This window comes from Protopterus annectens, chromosome 6.part0 (assembly GCF_019279795.1).
Source record: "Protopterus annectens isolate FY-2018-M chromosome 6.part0, PAN1.0, whole genome shotgun sequence".
In the NCBI taxonomy this organism is placed as follows: domain Eukaryota; kingdom Metazoa; phylum Chordata; order Ceratodontiformes; family Protopteridae; genus Protopterus; species Protopterus annectens.
In genome coordinates this window covers 102460518-102475303 of record NC_056737.1, presented here as the reverse complement: position 1 = coordinate 102475303, position 14786 = coordinate 102460518, and the positions used below count along the sequence as shown (strand labels likewise).

Genomic DNA, 14786 nt, shown 5'->3' with positions numbered 1-14786 from the left:
AATCATGCTTTTACATACCTTCAAGCCTGATGACAGCCTAACAGCTGTAGCTTACATATTTTATTAATATCACAAATTTTACTAAAAAGCTCATTTTCTTACCCGTAGTCTTAAAACATGGCACAATGGCAAGGTAACTGCTTTGTAGTTCCAATCTGAGGTGAAATTAATGTTAATAAGGCTTCCTCCACCTCAAACTGCTCCTGCCACTAAAGATGTTTAAAGCAAGGTCCACTGAAAGGAGGTCTCAAAGCAGATTCAGGCCCACTATGAAAATAATTTTATGACATGTTACTCAATGTTAATGGAAACAACAGGTGCAGTCTTACAGTACCAAATGAGCTACAAGGTCATCCAACTGGGTATAATCTCAAACAACAGATGTACCAAGGTAGTAAAAGCCACAAACAGCCAAAGGAAATGCTTAAAAGGCTGAATCTTGTTTTACAAAGGTAGCAAAGAAGGCCCAACTCATCGATTTGGGATCCAAAGAGTAATTCCACGGGAAGGTGTGAAGTGACAGCCAAAGGGCTGTACCACATGAACTGCTGTTCAGTGATTCCAAATCTTGAGAAACATTGATTTGAGTGAACAGATTCAGTGTGACTGGCCCTTTTATTGCTGGTTTCTGCCATGGCAAGTACAACGGAAATGGATTAAATGGTTTCAGAATAAGTGTTAACATAACTTTTGGAAGTAAATATGGGTAAGTGCTTAGGGACACCCGATCCTTGTGAAAACTAGAAAAATATTCCTATACATAAGGATCTACAACTCTAACACCTTTTGAGCAGACATGATGGCCACCAGAAAAAGGAGTTTCCAAATACAAAAAAAAATCAGTATCATTCAACCGCCAGCTTTAAATAGTGGTAAAGCAAGCCTGTTAAATTAACAAGATCAGATCTGATTTAAAGGAATATTCTTCAAAGACAGATAGAGGTGAAGAAACCCTTGAAGTACTGTTTGCCCAGTTAACTGTGTTACTGTGCCACAGTCCTGCCAGCCACAATGTTATAGCGGTGAGAAACAGCAGTTACTGGCACCATGAATACAGAATAACTGAAACCGAAACTAGGTGTCTGAGATATGCCCAATCACCTACAAAATAGTCAAATAAGCAGAAAGGGATGTCGACCTACTCAAACAGAAATCTCTTCCCCTTGGCCAAGTGCATTTGTAAACAGGAAGGATTCTTGGCGGCCTCAATTACTTATGACACAATGCAAGGAAATTCAGTGGGCTAAGAGGGTTCATAGCAGCACCCAGAAAATAATGTAGTACTATATGCCCGGTGGTGCTGCGGTAGCGTTGTCGCCTCACAGTAAGACGTCCTGTTCGATTCTCTGCTAGAGCGTCTTCTGTGTGGAGACATGCGTGAATGGGCGTACCTTCATTGAAGGTTGCGTGTCAGAGCCGGCAACTTGGCACGTAAAAATCTACTGCTAATCACTAGTGGACCGGAGTTCAACTGTGGCGACCCCTAACTGGGAAAAGCCAAAAGACACAACAACAACTATATGCCCGATCAACACTTAGTTGTCTTGTACTAGGAGGTTTACCTGCATCTCCACGGATGCAAGAGTCTTCCAATACCTTGCTCTGGAACCACAGATTGAAAAGAATGAGATTTGGCCTTGTTATTCTGAATTTTGTTACAAGTCTCTGAAACACAGGGAAAGCAGGAGATGTGGGAAGAAAGCTTAAGTGTCATGGAATGGAGAAATACAAATACAACCCCCCCCCCAACAAAACTTCTCTTGTCCTGTTGCAGTGAACTGCAGATGTAAACAACAAGTCTCTTAAAAGGCAGACAGTTCAATTCCATATCTAGAACACCCTGAACCAGAAATGGCTCCTGAATTGCAACAGGATTATACTGCATGTCTGGCAGTCCAAAAGTACATTCACATCTCTTGTTACATGAACTGCTGAGAGGCTGATTTCCCTGTTTATGACCCACTGATAGAAAAACACTGTAGCTCTGCATGGGGAGCGTAACAGCAAGCCCCCCAAAGTCTAGACATCATGCGATAGACTGTCAGACCAAATCAGTTAAGACCTTGAAATTAGCCTTTCTTCCAAAGTCTTCAAAGGTCAGAGTTGCTCACAGCTCTGTCTGGTTGATATGCAGCCTCTCCTTTATGAGGAACCATTTCCCCAATATCATGGTGAACCAAAGGTAAGTGTGTGACTCTGCCAATGAAGCATTTGTCTGGCAACGAAGAATTCATCATTAGCATGTATGACAATGCCAGATTTAGGAGTGGAAGAGGCTCCGCTGAAGGAGTGGAAGAGGCTCAGCTGAAGGTTGTTGGGGACTGTCTATTCTTGTGGTCATAAAAACATTTATAGTATTTCCCATTGTTTTTGTTGTGGTCATAAAAACATATTTATAGCATTTCCTAGCTAAACCCCATCTCAAATTCTTAAGCAAATTATAGTATAGTGATCACATTTTTTAACAGCTTATCTCACATTATCAATGACACAGTATGTGATTAAGATAAATGATTATTATCCATTGAGAGAGTTTCAACCTGTTTTTGGCAATTTTATAGCATCATACTGTAAACCATAACCTACATACTTCCATTTCCCTATTCCTCTCAAGGCAAAAATGAAAGCTGGATAACTTTATATTAATATCATTAATGCCTCTAACTCGCATCTTAAATTGGGCAACTTCTACACTAGCATCAACTATGTCTCCACCTTGCATCTTACCCTCACTCATTGTCCCTGAACTACCTCTATCATACACACCAATTAACTTCATCTTTTAAATATCCATCATGCTCAGATGACATTGCCTATAATGATCTATCACAATGTTATTAGTGATGCATCATTCTACCTTTCTTAAGAACCCAAAACCATATAAATGATTTTCGGATTATGTTGGTTTGTCTTTTCGGCTTTTCCCGGTTAGGGGTCGCCACAGCGGAACTCCGGTCCGCTAATGATTGGCAGTCGATTTTTATGGTGCCGAGTTGCCAGCCCGACTCCCAACCTTCAGCGAAGGCACGCCCATTCACGCATGTCTTTCGGAGGCCACTCGACCATTTTCAGATTATACCGCCCTAAAACAATGTGTGCCAAAATCCCCACCTGGGAAGCTTCCTCCTTGAAATCCTTGCAATCAGTCTTCTTTCCTACCAGTTCACTTTAAATTCTTCATCCAATGATTCGACCACTTGAGTAACTTAATTTACACATTAAAAGTTCACTGGGTCTTGTGCTGACCCTTCCATATATCGGTCTCACTTTCTTTTTTATCTTAAGGGCGGTTTTATGTCTCTACTCAACTTTAATCTGCTCTATCTCTCATAAACATCTCAAAAAAGCAAATGAGGAAATGGCTCTTTACATTTAACATTTTTAAAGAAACACTACAACACCATTTCCAAGTCCATAAGGCACGACATAAACCACTTAAATCCATCAGTTTCCATCTTTCACAAATGTGGTAAACATCAATATCCATCATTCTTCCACCTTTTCGCATATCGTTAGCAAGGCCAAATGGACCAACCACAATACAATAACCAGCATTAATGAATAATTCCCCTGGTCACTCTATGCTTTCATATTTTCCTTCATTTATTATGTTTTTTTCATGCTCCACCCCTCAATAACCCTCATTATCTGTAGCTATTCTTGTTCAGCATTTGCTTTCATCCCACAGTGATACTAGAGGACAGTATTAGTTTTGTTTATTTACTGCAGATATGCTGAAACGCAGGTAAAAAAACTGGTAATACCTCCTTAAGAAATTATTTGACATAATAATCTTTAAGAAGTTAACATCTATCTGTTAAACAAAGGCTTCTCTTACTCTCAATAGCAAGCATTTATTAAACTGTTCTACCTAGATTCAGAAAGCCAACCAAATATATTTAACTGTTTAACTTATATTACACCATGAAAGTTCTGTAAGGCAACCTTTCACCTTCATTAACAAATATTTAAATGCATCTTACTGGCTTAAAAGCAATAATACCGATTAGTCACAGTAAAAGCAGCAGACAAGACTTGCTTCCCCTCTCACACATGAGATTACAGTTCTAGCTTATTTTACTGATTCACATTTCAAAATACACACCTTCTAATACAAGTATTTCCATCAGAAGCTCAGCACTTTAATTTTCCATACAGAAAATACTCCTTACACATCTAGTTATACTTACCGATTACAAATACAACCTATATTCAAAATAAGTTAAAAAGGCAAACATTTTATAGATACCCTTTATTCCTCCTTCAGTTAACATGCTGCACCTCCCTTGGAAAATATAAAAATTCTACTTTTGACAATAAAGATCCTTATTTTCTGTTATAATTTTCAAAATTCACGTATTCTGCTATACAGTTTCCATCACAGACTTGTGTTTGCTTCTATACAATGTCATATCCCTCCGATCACAAAACTTCACAAGTTCTATTAGTATATAAACAAATTAACATTTACTTTTATGGAGCACTTTAATGGTTGCCCTTTAGTCCACCTTTACTTAACATCCAAAGCAACATTACAGACTACCTACAAATGGCTAAACTTTGAAATACAAAGTCAACCAAAACAAAAAAAGTATTTCATAACATACAATAACATGCACAGATTACAGTCAAATTACCTGCCCTGAGTTGGCAAGTTAACATTCTTTACTAAACATTCCTGTTTGGTATATCACTACTGACAGATTCATCTTTTCTTTTAAGTTTCAACGTCATGAAAAGCCTTCCAGTTTGTCTAACAACACTGTACTGCAGATAGGTCCTTCTTTTACTCCTTCAGCAATTGCATCAGTCTCACAGATAGTTTCTTCATTTTCTCAATCACCTCACCAGGATTACTTTCTCATTTGCAAAAACATTAATATAGCACAGAATGGCATTGTAAAGTTCAATATTTCATGCTTGCACTCGCATCAATAAACAGAATGGTGTTTTAAGGTCACTTCTCAAATAACCTGTCCCATAAACCGAGTTCTCAGTGCGACCTATTTTTCCACAACTACCAAAATACTTGCTCGCTTTCTCTCATAAGTCAAAAACTCACTTAATATTGGCCTTGGTTTTCCCATAGCTGACTTCCATTTCAGGCAATGGCAAATGCTTTACTGATGCAAGTCTGAAGGATACTTTAGTAAAGTCTGTCTACTTTAGTATTTTGGCTCTAACACAGTCCAACAACTCATTTTATTTTTCACCATTTAATCTTATCCTACCTTTTGATACCCCATCTTCCAATCTGATCAAGTCTTTTAGTGATCTCTGGAACTTTTCCAACTTTCTACCATCACTCTAATACTTCCAGCTTGTCAGGAAGGTACACAAGATCTTCAGCATTAGCAACTCCCGTCCTCTTCATACAGAACAGTTCAAAATGCTGTCTGTATTGCCTCCAGGTTGTTGGCCACATCACTAACTTAAAATGTTATCACCTCCTCCATTCTCCCAATATACAGTTAAATGTTTCAGTGGAATCCATGGAGGTCAGAGGCTAGTTCATAGTGCATTTCTTGTTTCATCAAAAGAAGGAAAATACATCAAAGGCAAATATGTAGACAGGAAAGAACATCAAGTGATATGCTTGTACACAAACATCCATGGGTTTTGCATTTGGTGGACATAAGAACCAGGTTTCGAGTGAGAGGCAGCTGGCACAGAGGTGTGGAGGAGGGAGGCTGGGAGAGGTACTGCAAGGTCTGATCAAGTCAAGTTCCCTAAAGCCATGCTCCTGGACTCTTATTAACAAGACCAGCTAGACTTCAGCTTCTGATATGAGATCTTGAGTCTCGAAGCTTGGGATTCTGGCACAGGACGATACTGGATACTGTCTGACCTGGGTCTTTGATACTTGCTGGAAATGGGACATATCTAGGGAACAGATTCCACAGTCCTAAATACTGCCAAGCCACATTCCAGTGATTCCACACACTTTCCCACATAATCAGGCAAGTCAGGAGCACTGAAAAGAGGGTGGAACCTACACTACAAGTAGCATACCCAAAGATGGATGAATGCCAAGCAAGCAACTATTTTTTACAGCCTTAATCTGCATATGGGACCCTTCCACCAATTGTCATGCTGAACAAATTCAATCACCATTATCCTCGAGAAAGCAAATTCCATAAAGAAGTTCTCCTTTCCATGTCTATAAGAGACTGGATTGATTAACCAGTACTAATGGCAATACTTCACTCTACATTTCTCTTCCAGACAGCAGAAACAATGTTAGTGTTGGTCTCAGCTCATTACATACAACCACACTAACATAATGAACAATATGGCACTTTAGCTATCAAACAAGAGATGTTTACAACACGTAAGCGCCACCTGAGATCCAAACTGTGTTCGAAGTACAAAAGAAGATGGGAAGATGTCTTAGGCTCAGGAATTACGTGCACTCACCCAGGAGTCACCAGTACATGCTCCTGAGAACAAAAGATTTGTGGGGAAAGCTGTAGAACTACTTAGAATCTCAGTTCGTTTCTGTGACAAGACCTCAGGGGAACGGGAAGGCAGGTATCTTCCATATCCTACAACAGCATGTAAGAACTTTGCTCTGTCACTATAATATCTACACAACCATCACCTTGAATGATTTTGCAAATAAGTTCTTCAGGTTTGAAAACCTAGAACTGGTCTTGAGGTTTTCTTCTTACAGGAAATGGAATAAGTATGCAGTAAAAATCCTGGTCCCTCTGCCAAGGAGGTGCCCCAGTACTGCCTTTTGTTTATTATTAACTGACCAATTAGCTGTGAGATGTCTTGTAACTGAACACATAGCAAACTTTGTTGCATAACCCTGCTGAACTGCTTGGAAAACCCATTTGTTTTAGTCATCCACAGCTAAGAAAGAGACTGAAATTTTCCACTTAACGGTAGTGGGGAAGGGAAGTTTGAAAAAGTAAGCTGATGTCATGCGAAAGCTCTCTGGCAATATTTGTGCTATAGGTTCATAGGTAGGTACTAGGCTATCGGCCCTGGGGCCTATATAAGCCTAGCCAAAAAAGTTCTCTGGCTTTCGCCACCCAGAAAGTTATTTTCCTGCGTCCCTGTCTAGCAGAGCCACAGAGGTGATCCCCGGGGTGAATTTCCTATTTCCCATCCAACTGTCCAGATTTTTCTTAAACAGGGCTAATGAGGAGATTTGCTTGACATGAATGTGTGGTCTGTTCCAGAGCATGGGAAGTCTCTGGGACAAGAATCTATCCCTCCAGCATGTTCTGTTTATTGTGGTGGCAAGGTTTAGGTCCCTGGAGCATGTCTCTCGGAGGGACTAGGGTTCTTTAAGTGTAACATGTCCAACAGATCTGGGTTTGACATGGCTTTGTTTGTTAGGCAGAGGTCACCTCTGAGTAGGCAATAAGCGATGGAGTACAGCTGGAGTTTTTTGAGATGGTCTGTGTATGGCATCTGTTTGAGGTCAGTAATCCTCTTAGTGAGGTATTTCTGTGGCCTTTCTAGTTGTTGCAGCTGTCTTGCGTGGTACATGCCAAACAGGGCTCTGTACTTTATAATGGGTCTGATGAGGGATGAGTAGAGAGGAACAATGACCTCTTTTTTTCTGGAGGTGAACCCCTTTGTGATGAGGTGTGTGCCACGTAGAAGGATTTCCTGACTACTGTGGCGATGTGCTTATCAAAGGAGAGACTACTGTCCACCTGTGTCCCAAGGTCTCATCACACTTTTGGTGTTTAGTAGGCTACTGCCTATGTGGTAGTTCATGGGTACAGTGTTTTTCCCAAAGTGGATGACAATGCACTTCTTGGCATTGAACTTGAGGCCATGACTTTGACACCAAGCATCACTCTCATTGAGGCCACTTGGAAGAATTTCCACATCATTAGGCAATTCTATTATGGCACCTAGTTTGCAGTCGTTTGCGAACTTCATTAGCCAAAGACCTGCTGTATTAGCCTGGACTTCTGAGAAGTAGATGCCAAACAGGAGAGGACCCAGGACTGAGTCTTGTTGTACTCCATTTGTCACTGGTCTGAAGTTGGATTTGGAGTCAGCTACTTTCACTGTGTGGGTTCTGCCAGTGAACCAGTTGGCCACTCATCTTGTGACATAGGGATTTATTTCCAGTCTAGTGAGTTTATCTACAATTCCAGAGTGGGGGATGGTGTTGAAAGCCTTGGCGAGATCAAGATAGGCTGAATGCACCACCTTACCCTCGTCCACGGCTCTGGTGACTGCTTCAAAGAAGTCAATCAGGTTTAGTAGACATGACCTACCTTTTACAAACCCAAACTGAGTGAGGTCCAGAGTTTGGAGGTTACCTATGTCCTTATTTATAAGCTCCAAGATGATATGTTTCATGGCCTTGCAGACCAGGCTCGCCAGGCTAATAGGGCAATAGTTTCCGGGATCCATGGTGGCGCCCCCTTTGTGGAGTGGGATAACTGTTGCTGTGTGCCATTCAGTAGGCAGAAAGTCTGAAGTGAGGCTATGATTGAATACAGTGATTAGGTGGGATGCCAGTTCATTCTGTATTTCGTGCAGAACACAGCCTGGGATGTTGGCAGGTCCCATGGATGCTGTCATTTTGGCTTTGGAGAGTGTGGTCTTTACTTGTGCAGCCGTGATTACAGGGGCTTTGCATTCTTCTGGTATAGTGATGGACCCTTTGGGGAGTGGGGGGGTGAAGTTTGCACTGAACCTATCTGCCAGGATGTTGGCAATATCAGCTGGTTCTGTACATCTAGTGCCATTGTGCTGTAGCTCAGAGCAGATCTGAGTGTCGCCATTGAGATTCTTGACATAGCTGTAGAATGCTTTGTGGTTGACTTTAGAATCACTGGCGAATTTATTTTCGTAACTAGCTTTGGAGGACATTATGAGGGATCTGAACCTCTTACTGAGGCTGACCAGGGGGGTTCCTGCATGCAGGGGATTTTACTGTCTTTTGCAACAGCTTTTTCTGTCTGTTGTAGAGTTTGTTTATGGAAGGGGACCACCAGATTGGCATCCTTTTTTGGGAGGACAGCGTCTTGGTTCTGTTGGGGATGGCACGATCCATGCACTCGTGTATGTGGTTATACAGTGCATTTGTATAACATTCAGCAGTCATACCTCTATTTTCTGTCTGTATGGGTGTCATGAAGTTTGCCACTACTGTCTTAAGAAGCATGAAGTTGGCTTTGGAGAAGTTTTTTACAGTGGTTTTCTTAATGGGGGTGAGGGCGGGATATTGCTATCTAGGGTGATTCGCTTGTGGTCGGATCTGACCAGTGAGGAGTTGATCTCTGGTATGTAACATCCGTTGCCCATACTGGTAATGACCAGGTCCAGGATATTGCTGCCCCAGGTGGGGGTATGGACAAGCTGATTCAGGGCACTGGAATTTATGAATTCCAGAAAGCGTTGGGCAAATGAGTTAGTATATGAGTTTTCCCAGCTGATGGTGGTGTAGTTGAAATCGCCCATTATTAGGGTATTGGGCTGTACCTTAATATTACCCAGTATATCAAGAAACAAGGAGTGGGCATACTGGGGCATAGCAGGGGATCTGTAACAACCTACAACCTGGATTGCAGTCTTGCCCAGTGTTAGCTGCACTTGGATAATTTCGGATGCATTATGTTGAGCAACTAGCCTGGAGGTGTGGATATCCTTAATGAATATGGACACGCCTCCTCCTTTAGTGTTTCAGTCCAGGTTAGGTGGCCGAAAGGTGTGGTAAGAGTTACAGCCTGGTAATGCAGGGGTGCTCTCTGGAACCTTGAACCAGGTCACTGCATGGACATCAATGTTCTCCATTCTAAGGAGTGCCTCGAGTGAGTGCATTTTGAGGTTTACACTTCTAGCATTGAGTAAAATTACCCTTAGATTTTGCTTGCTTGCTTATACCTGCTACGGTGGTGAGGTTGTCATTTGAACCTTGCCTAAAAAGGTGCTACAGTGGTGGCAAGAGCCTTAGCCAGTATCCGGAATCCCAGGGGCGACAGGTGCAGGCTATCTCTGGCAAAGCATAGTGGTCTGTCGATCATATCGTCCTAGGCAGACACTGGCTCCCCTTAGAATGACACCAGAAGCTTAGCCAATTGTTGAAGTCGATCGTTTTGTCCTTGTATTGTGGTATCATTCTGGGCGATGGCAGGATGCTACTCAGGGCAAGGGTCATACCTGCCTGGGCTACATGATCCGAGAAGCTCCTCCGTGTCTCTTTTCATGTGGTCCAGGAAGGTATGTCTCAGGTCATTCACACCAACATGGACAATGACAGAGTCATATTTGTACTTGTTGTGGAGTGACCTAAGTGCTTGAGTTATGTGGTGGATCCTGGCATCCAACAGGCAGCTGACAGTAACTTTCTCCTTGTTTAGCCTGGTGAGTGGGACATCAGTGTGCCTGACTACAGAGTCACCTATGACTAGTGTGTTGTTTTGCCTTATGGGCTGAAGTTGGGTGGCACACTGATTTTGTGGGCTATGTGTCATTTGGGTAGTGTTGGGGGGTGGTGGTTGCTTGCGTTTCAGCTTTGGAGGTCTCTGTTGGTTGGGCAAATTTTTATTGAGAGCCTCCACGAATGTAGGTGTGTGTTTTGTGTTACCATGTGTGGGTTTACGTGGTGTAGGTTTTGATGGATTATGTGTTAAGTGTGGTGTGGTGCAGGTGTTTACCCTTCTCCTCTTGACTGTCTAATACAGTCTTGGCTGGAGAGAGCTTCGCTTCCAGTTTGGCTATATAATTGCATCTCTCACAGGCTGTAGTGTTGGATGTTAGGAGAGGGTTGTCAGTGTACATGAAGCAATTGCTACATTGCCCCAAAATGCCTAGATTCATCAGATGGACATGGGAAAATACCAGGAGCTGACCCTTAGACATGTCTGGATAGGTGCTTATTAATTTAAGTACTAAAAACTGTTTTCCTCCTAACAAGTGAGGAAAGTTGAGTGCTGCAGTAATTTGTAGATTATTTAGTGCTTGCAACAAGTTTTGAACACGTGCTGAGCACAAGGAAACTGAGTGCTAAAACTAGAAAACTGGCTAGTTCTAAGGGGAAAATTAGAAGAGCAGACTTTCTGGCACCAAGAATAGTTTAACCCTAGTTAAATGGCGCTACACAAAACTGCACAAACACGGGTTTTAAACAAAAAGATGAAAGGGATAGAAATAGCCCAAAATAGCCAATAAAACTACAGATTCTGAGCTGAAACCATTCCTCTAGTGACAGATAGGCTGCTCAAAGCTCACCACTCTCACTGATGAAAAGAGAAGCTTCCTTCTATCTTAGTAAGGTCTGGACAACACAGAAAATACAAAACAGCCCAGAATTCAGCAAAATCTGAAAACCGGACTCTACTGGTTATAGAAAGATGGGAAACGAGTAGAAAGATAGGATTTTTTTTCCAAAAATTAAAACAGATACAGTAAAATACTTTTAAAGCAGAAAAACAGCTATCGCACTTGAGTGCTAGCCCTCAACAGTTCAACAGTTGAAAAACACTTAAAAATGATCAGTTAAAGTGCAAACAGTATCAGAATTCAGAAAACAGTTCAAATAAGTGCAAAGTTAATAAAAAACACTCAGAATAGTGTGGCTAGCAAAAATAAGCAACACAAAGCAAAACAGAGGTACTTAATCTACTCAAAGTCTCCCTTTTCTCTCTCTGCTGTTGAAGAACTCTGCAGGGCACCCAGGCAGGATCTTGCTGAAGTAATACAAGCGGACAAACTTTGCAAACATGGATTTTTAAACAGAAAGATGAAAAGGATAGAAATAGCCCAAAATGGCCAATAAAACTGCAGATTCTGAGCTGAAACCACTCCTTCAGCGGCAGATAGGCTGCTCAAAGCTCACCCCTCTCACTGATGAACAGAGAAGCTTCCTTCTATCTTAGTAAAGTCTGGGCAACAAAAAACTACAAAACAGCCCAGAATTCAGCAAAATCTGAAAACAGGACTCTGCTGGTTATAAAAAAAAGTGGAAAACGAGTAGAGAGATGGAATTTTTTTTTTTTTTTTTCAAAAATTGAAACAGATACAGTAAAGCAAACACTTTTAAAGCAGAAAAATGGCTATCGCACTCGAGTTGTAGCTCTCAACAGTTGAAAAGCACTTAAAAATGATTAGTTAAACCAGTTTTATAAACTTCAACACCGCCACAGGAATTGGTGGGGGGGGGGACCAGTTTCAGAACAGATGAGAAAACAGCAAATATATAAAATACAGCAAATATATAAAATAATTCAGTCAGGCAAAAAATAAGACAATGCACAACTCTGAAAAGTGCCAAGAAATATACTTATCAGCGATATATTTCCAGATTGTTTGAAAAGCACTCCAGTCAGAACACAAGGAGATTCTAACAGTGTATACCTCCTGTTGAAAATGACCTCAAATTATCTTGCTTTACTTTGTTAGTGGGTTTACTGAGTAAACTGCTGACATGGAGTTTCTTTACTGAAAAACACACACACACACACACACACACACATATATATATATATATATATATATATATATACACACGGATTCACTCGAAGATCGAAATGCTGAAATATCGAATTTCAGAATTTCGAGCCTATAAAGTGGAAACCTGAAAAGTATGAAAACCCAGACGCGTAAAATTCAAAATCTCGCATATCGGAGATGTTGAATTAGCGCTTCTGCTGTTTCGCTGTGGATATGGATTCAGGTAAGTGTTTCGAGCCCATAAAGTGGAAACCTGAAAAGTATGAAAACCCAGACGCGTAAAATTCGAAATCTCACATATCGGAGATGTTGAATTAGCGCTTCTGGTGTTTCGCTGTGGATATGGATTTAGGTAAGTGTTCATGTTTTAAGGGCTTTAGGTAGGGGCTGTAGTGTGTGTGTTAGTGTGTTTTGTTACTGTGATGTGTGTGTACAAGGGGAATGCAGCTTGTGTGGTGGTGTTTTGTGTGTTTGTGTATGTAGTGCAACCTTGGAGTTAGAATATTTAAGTAGGGGATGTGTGGGGGTGCAGGACTGAGTGTGTGTTTGTGTGTGGGGAGGAAGGTGTGTGTTTGTGTATAGCAGAAGTGCTAGTTCAACATCTCAGATGTGCGAGATTTTGAATTTCGCACTTCTGGGTTTTCATGCTTTTCAGGTTTCCACTTTACGGGCTCGAAATTCTGAAATTCGATATTTCAGCATTTCAATCCATACATATGTGTGTGTGTGTGTGTGTGTGTGTGTATATATATATATATATATATATATATATATATATATATATATATATATATAGATATATACACACACATACAGAGAGAGAGAGTGAGACACACACACACACACACACACACACACACACACACACACACACACACACACACACGCACACAAGTGCACTACTTTCTGTCAAATGACGGACTGGTCAAGCAGAGTGCAATCTTGTGTCTCCTAATGATAAAGTAAGCAAATTTGTTAGAGAATGTGTGGGCCAACAAAAGAAAGTGGGTATCTATTTGTTAGGGAGGGTAATGTGTGGGTTAGGGTTGATAAGGGGAAAGGTTTATTGTATGTGTAAATGTGTTTAGGTTAGGGTCAAAGGAAGGGTTAGGAAGGGAGATAGATTTAGTATGTGTGTGTAAGTTGAGGAGGAGGGTTAGGTACAGGCATTGGATTTATTGTTGTATTTGAGTGCCTGGGATATCTTGTATAGAGAAAGCATTAGGGAAATGTTTTTTACTAAAATGAGCTGTATGGTTAGGGTTAATATGCATCAGAGGAAGGGTTAGGAAGGGAGATAGATTTAGTATGTGTGTGCAAGTTGAGGAGGAGGGTTAGGTACAGGCATTGGATTTATTGCTGTATTTGAGTGCCTGGGATATCTTGTATAGAGAAAGCATTAGGGAAATGTTTTTTTCTAAGGTGAGCTGTATGGTTAGGGTTAATATGCATTACGAACCCCAATCTCTTCCTACCTTAGAAATGCGTGCTAACCCTAACCTTGCCCCTAACTCTAACTGTACACCTTACTTTAGAAAAAAACATTTCTGTAACAATACTAACATTAAGACAAATTTGGATTGAACAGTGTGGGAGGGTTATGGTTTGGAGATCACAAAAGGAATGTTTCTGATGATCTTATTTTTGGCCGTTTACTTTACCTGTGATGTGAATGCTTGATATGTTTTTGTCAATCTTGTGTGCACACATTTTAACATGTCAAACATTCATGATAGACAGATATACAGTAGATAATATACACAGATATACATAGGTTCATAGGTGCATACTAGGCTAATGGCCCTGGTGCCTTTACAACCCTAGCCCATAAAAGTGTCCTGGCATCGTGCCGCCCGATGTTAGTTCCCATTGCCTCTATCAAGTAGAGCCACTGGAGTGATCATCCCCAGGGTGAACTTTCTGTTTCCCCTCCATTCATCAAGATTTCTCTTGAAGACGGCCAGTAAAGTGCTCTGCTTGACATGTACGGGAAGTCTATTCCAAAGCATGGGCAGTCTCTGGGTGAGGAACCTGTCCCTCCAGCATGTTCTGTTAATTGTGGTAATGAGGATGAGGTCTCTGGAGCGTGAAGTGCGGAGGGATTGGGATTTCTTTAGATGTAGCATTTCTAACAGAGCTGGGTCAGACATGACTTTGTAAGTCAAGCAGAGATCGCCTCTTAGCAGATGATATAAGACCGAGAATAGCTGGAGTTTTTTGAGTTTGTCCATGCAGGACATGTATTTAAGGCCTAGGATCCTCTGTGTGAGGAACTTTTGTGGCCTTTCCACTTGATGTGTGTGTCTAGTGAGGTACATGCCAAATGGGGCATTATACTCGATGATTGGCCTAAT

General features: G+C 41.2%; 1 protein-coding gene across 3 annotated transcripts in view; it reads right to left on the bottom strand.

Annotated features, from left to right (window-relative positions):
- Nucleotides 1-14786, bottom strand: part of AQR (aquarius intron-binding spliceosomal factor) — a 2539865-nt gene that overhangs the window by 1383869 nt on the left and 1141210 nt on the right. The window lies entirely within an intron of this gene.